The sequence below is a fragment of the Adiantum capillus-veneris genome, chromosome 16 (assembly GCF_014529385.1).
Source record: "Adiantum capillus-veneris isolate H3 chromosome 16, ASM1452938v2, whole genome shotgun sequence".
NCBI lineage: Eukaryota > Viridiplantae > Streptophyta > Polypodiopsida > Polypodiales > Pteridaceae > Adiantum > Adiantum capillus-veneris.
The window spans coordinates 35,310,522-35,316,533 of NC_140946.1; positions in this window are offsets into that span (position 1 = coordinate 35,310,522).

Genomic DNA, 6,012 nt, shown 5'->3' on the forward strand with positions numbered 1-6,012 from the left:
TACGACATGAGGACTGGAAAGCAGTGCAACATGATCTTGGAGGCTTCAGAAGACGAGTCCACCAGCGACTACTGGTCTACCTTAGGAGAAGAGACGACCACCACCGACGGAAGTGACAATAGCATCGAAGTAATGGGAGTCATTCTTAAAGACCCAAACAGATTAACAAAATCTGAAACAACCTCGACAAACCCAAGAGGGATCATCAGATATGCAGTCCTTGGAGGATACAGGTAAGCTACAAAAAATGCTCTAAAATGAGTTAACCAATGAAGAAAGAAAGGAGTACGTCTCCATGCTAGGTAACTTCACTACTTTGTTCATTGATGGCTATGATAAGATCACAGGAATTACAATAGTACAACACCACATAAAGCTCAAGGAAGGCAGTAAACCCGTAGTACAAAAGCTTAGAAGACTTGGAGCAATCCAACAAGAGGCATTGCTTAAAGAAGTGAGAAGTTTGCTACAAGCAGGTTTCATCTATCCTTTCAAAGACTCAGAATGGGTCTCCCCAGTAGTAGTCATACCGAAAAAAAATGGTAAGTGGAGAGTCTGTGTGGATTATAAGCCTCTCAATGCAGCCACGAAGAGGGACCACTTCCCCCTCCCATTCCAGGATGATATACTCAATGAAGTGGCAGGTCACGAACGATACACAGTATGCGATGGCTACTCAGGGTACTTCCAGATTAGCATTGCGGAGGAGGATCAGAAGAAGACAACCTTCATCACACCATGGGGATGTTTTGACTACAGAGTGATGTCGTTTGGCCTCACTAACGCCCCGGCCACGTTTCAACGCTATGTGAATTTTGTTTTCCAACCCTACTTTGGAACATCAATACAGGTTTTCATAGATGATTTTTGCATTTATAGCTCACGAGCCCTTCATTTAAGCAAAGTCTATGATGGCTTAACCAGGCTGCAAACCTTGGGTGGCCAACTCAACGTGGACAAGTGTCACATTGGTGAGAGCAAAGTCACTCTCCTTAGTCATGTAATTTCAGCAAAAGGAATCGAGGCTGACCCGAGCAAGATTCAGGCTCTGGTATCTTTATATCACCCACCACCGCCAAGCATCTGGTTTCTTTCCTTCAGAAGGTAAGATACTTAAGCAGGTTCATTCACCTGCTATCTCAAGTGGTCCTTCCCCTACAACAACTCACCCAGAGGGATGTCTTCTCATGGAGTGAAGAGAACGAGCAGCAGTTTACTGAGGTGAAGCAAATCCTAGCTAAGCTTCCCACTATTTCACCTCCTAAGTGGGACGAGCCATTTTATGTGAACCCTAGTGTGGGAAGTGATAGACTCGGAGCAGTGCTAATGCAAAAGAACCCCAAAACTTCTTTCATGCGCCCTATTTACTTCTCTAGTCGGGTCATGACCCCGTCAGAAAAAGGATTTACCGAAGTGAAACACATGGTTCTGGCACTAATGTTTGCTACCACAAAGTTTCGCTCCTATCTCCTGCCTAGACCCTTTGTAATCTTGACAATGGAGGAGGTCTTCCCATATGTAATGCGACACATGGATGTCTCATCTAGGATCTCAAAGTGGTTAATTAGACTACAAGAGTTTGACTACACCATGCAAGTAGAAAACTCCATTAGGGCTAGTTTAGCGTGAATTCTCACTCATCGCCATTATGAGAAGAAGCTGAAGGTCAACACGGAAGCAAAGGAAGAAACACCAAAGATAGAAAGTCTTAGGCTAGAGAGAGCTCAATCTCTTTTCTTTGATGGAGCATACAAGAGAACAATGGATCAGTCTATAGCAGGCAGGGTCATTTTCAATGAACAGCAAGAAAGAGTATTCTCCATGGGTCAGTTATTACACTCCCACTCCAACAATGAAGCAGAATATGCAGCCCTAATTCTTGGGTTGGAACAATGTATTTCACAAAGAATTCAGTGCCTAAATGTGTTCGGCGACGCTTTGCTTTTGATAAGGCAGATAAATGGCACCTGGGATTGCAAAAATCAGGTTTTACTTGGTCAACTTCGCCAAGCTAAGGACCTTCTAAAGAAGTTTGAAACAGTGAAACAATTCCATGTCCCCAGAGCAGAAAATCAAGAGGCAGATGCGCTAGCTAAAGAAAGAATACAAGACGTTCCCGTAGGGGCGATTAAATTAAAACTACCCCTCTTCCAAGGTAGTGATTCTATGCCTAATATCATCAATTTTCTAGATACAAAAGAATGTCCAGTGGGACACACCAAAGGCCAAAAACAGTGGCTGGTAAGGAAGGCTACTAGATACCGCCTTATAGACGACCACTTGTATTGTAAGGGCAAAGATCAAATTCGCAGGCGGGTGCCAACCTCCAGTGAAATCACAGAGGTAATTTCAAGTTGCCATGACGGCGTCTGCGGCGGTCATTTTGCTCTAGATATCACCAGTAGGAAGATTCTACAGGCAAGGTACTTTTGGCCTAGCTTGAACAGGGATGTATACCATTGGTGTAAAACATGCAAGGCTTGCCAAGTGGCCAGTGATCGCACGTTGACCTACGAGCCACAAACCCCTATTATCTCATATGGTCCTTTTGAGAAATGGGGAATAGATGCAATCGGTCCTTTACCAAGGGCCCAATCAGGTAAACTGTACATCATAGTGGGTGTAGACTACATGACTCGATTGGGCAGAAGCAATAGCCACCACCCGCATTACAGCCCAAGAGGTGGCAAAGTTCATTTTTGAGCATATCGTTTGCCGTTTTGGAACTCCTCTTGAGATAATATCAGATAGAGGACCAGGATTCAAAGTTGATTTGGTGGGAGAACTGATGAAGAAGTTAGGCATCACATGTAGGCATTCCACACCATACTATCCACAATGCAATGGTCTAGTAGAGAAGGTAAATGGAATGATTTGCAAAATCATCACAAAACAGGTGAACAACCACACAGGGGACTGGGATAAACATCTCATGGCAGCTCTTTGGGCCTACAGAACAACGTTCCGAACATCACTAGGTTTCACTCCTTTCCATCTTGTTTATGGGAAGGAGGAAATTCTACCCATTGAGGTACAAATAGCCAGCTTACGAGTTTTGGCTAGCCAGACACATCATCCAATTGTAAACTTTCGAAACCACATCTTTGATGTGGAGAGACTCCAACTGGATAGGGAAGAAGCAATCAATCACTATGCAGCACAGGTAGAACGACGTCGGCTCACTTTCAATCAAGGCCTTAAAGAAAAGGGACTGGAAAAAGGCATGTTAGTACTGCGATACGACAACAGATTTGACACCAGAAAGGATAAGAAATTTCAACCCAGATGGGAAGGGCCATTCATCATCAAGAGACGCTATGACAACGGCAGCTATAAGCTGATGGAAGCAGATGGGAGAATTCACAAGACTAGGGTCAATGGATGGAGACTGAAAAGATATTTTCTTACGTTTGATCCAAAATTCGTACTAGAAATTCCAGAGGAGGGAGAACCCTCTAACTCAACTAAGGAAGCAGAAGAAGGGCTAGAAGCATGAATGCCTCTAGCCAAAGGGAGAGGGCTAATGATAGCCGACTTTCCAAAATCAAAGGAAAAAAAAAAAAAAAACTTATTGCCCCTCCCCCCCGCCCGACGGGCATTGGATAAAATAACACCCCCTCTCTCTCTCATTTTTCCTACATACCTCTCTCTAATATCCTCTCTCCCTCTCTCCCAAATTTACCCCCACTCTCATTACCCCCCCGGCCAGGCGAAAACTTTGAGCACTCACCCCTACCCCTCTCTCGTGCTCCCTCTGTGCGAGCCGCATGGAAACCCCCCCCCCCCCCCCCCCCCCCCCCCCCCCTCCGCTCTCCCGAATTCTTACACTCACCCTTTACATTCCCCCCCATACTTCCCCCCCACCCTCATTACCCCCCCCCCCCCCCCCCCCCCCCCCCTCGGCCCGCTAATATTCTTTCTCCGACCCCTCCCCCCTCTTCCCCACCCACTCGCCTCACCCTCCCCTCGGCCTCATTCTCTTCCCCTTGGCCCGCTGATATATTACCTCACTCCCACCCATTGACTTTCTTCCCTCCTCTTGTCCTTAAGCTCCCATGCAAGACAATAGATACTATTCCTTCTCCTACCCCACTCAATTGCCAACCCCCCCCCCCCCCCCCCCCCCCCTTCCTTCACTCTCTTGTCCGGCGGCCCACAAGGCGCCGACCTATCCCTCTCTCTCCCTCACACACTCTCTCTCTCTCTCACGAGCCTGTGAAGGCACCGCAGGAAATACTCTCTCTCTCTCTCTCTCTCTCTCTCTCTCTCTCTCTCTTATCCACACACCCTATCCCTCCCTCTCCCTCACAATCTCCTTCTCTCAGCCTCACAATCTCTCTCTCTCTCTCTCCCTCTCGGGCGCTCAGATTCCGTGCTATACAATCTCCCTCTCTCTCCTTCTCACGGATTGTGGCAGTAGAACCTCCCTCTCTCTCTCTCTCTCTCTCTCTCTCTCTCTCTCTCTCTCTCTCTCTCTCTCTCTCTCTCTCTCTCCACACACACACACACACACACCATCACTCTCCCCCTTTGGCGCTGTGCATGAGCCCACAACAACACGCTCTCTCTCCCACTCGGGCGCTCAGACCGCAGCAGACCATATACACACACACCATACCCACACACACGCACACACACACACACACACACTGCACACATTCACGCTCTCTCTCTACACCATCTCCCCCCCCCCCCATCCGCCTCGCGCAGTTTTAGTAGGCAGCCGGCCGTCAACGAAAGAAAAAAAAATAAAAATTATATATATATATATATATTGTATATATATTAAAGCCCTTACCACGCACGTTTACGCACACACACATACATATACATACACACACCCGCCCTCATGCACCAATACCCACACGCACACATATATGCACCGCACCACAAATACAAAAAAAACACAAAGGTTACGACTACGATGTCGACGAATAAAGAAGAAGGATCCAAAACACCCGCCGCCAACAACAAAAAGAGAAAATGCGCCGAAGGCATGCCACGGCCAACTCCAAAAAGAAGTACGCTCGACATCGACGCACCGGCAGCACACCATTCGCCGGCAACACGCAACCACAATGCCATTCCAGTAATTTATAGGTTATTTTCATCATTATCTTCAGTATTCACCCGAGCCATTGTAAATTTCCATTTTTTTGTAAATATCCTCTCTCTAGGTGATGGTCACAAAGGCCCACCTAGAGATTCGCATCTTTTAAATAACCTCCCAAAACAAAGCAAGGGTCAACCACACCAGGCCCACCACTTGCTTTGTCTCCCCGATTAAGCTTACCCTAACCACACTGGGATTACCATAATCCAAGCAGCCAACACCTATAAATTGGCACTAAGAGGTCACTATCGGGGGGGGGGGGCAATTCATGAGGAGCCAAGCATTTGGTAGAGTGTAGTGGGAAGGATTGACACCATCACCACCACTGGAAGGGGGGGTTTGTGTGTTGGGTTTGCCTTGGGAATTGCACCATGTGAAGGGAACCACATCCATCTCTCGACTCCAATGGTCGATGCACACACGTATACACACTCATGGTAGTAAGTATTCACAATCATTGAGTCGTCTTAGAGAACACACCAAGTAGGTTGCACCATCTTCTTCCCCTATCTCTCTACCACCACGGCATGCCACTTTGTAAATGTTTCAGAAATAATTCACCCTCACACCCCCGAGGGTTTTCATCATTTCCAAACTTCTCTCTCTCCCTCTCTCTCTCTCTCTCTCTCTCTCTCTCTCTCTCTCTCTATTTCTCCCTCTCTCTCTCTCTCTCTCTCTCTCTCTCTCTCTCTCTCTCTCTCTCTCTCTCTCTCTCTCTGTGTGTGTGTGTGTGTGTGTGTGTGTGTGTGTGTGTGTGTGTGTGTGTGTGTGTGTGTGTGTGTGTGTGTGTGTGTGTGTGTGTAAGTTTGCGGTGTTCATATCATCATGGTTTGCGTCCTAGCCGCTCAAAGCTAGGTGGTGCCCCCTGTTCACTTTACAGTGGGGCTCGAGGCGCGACA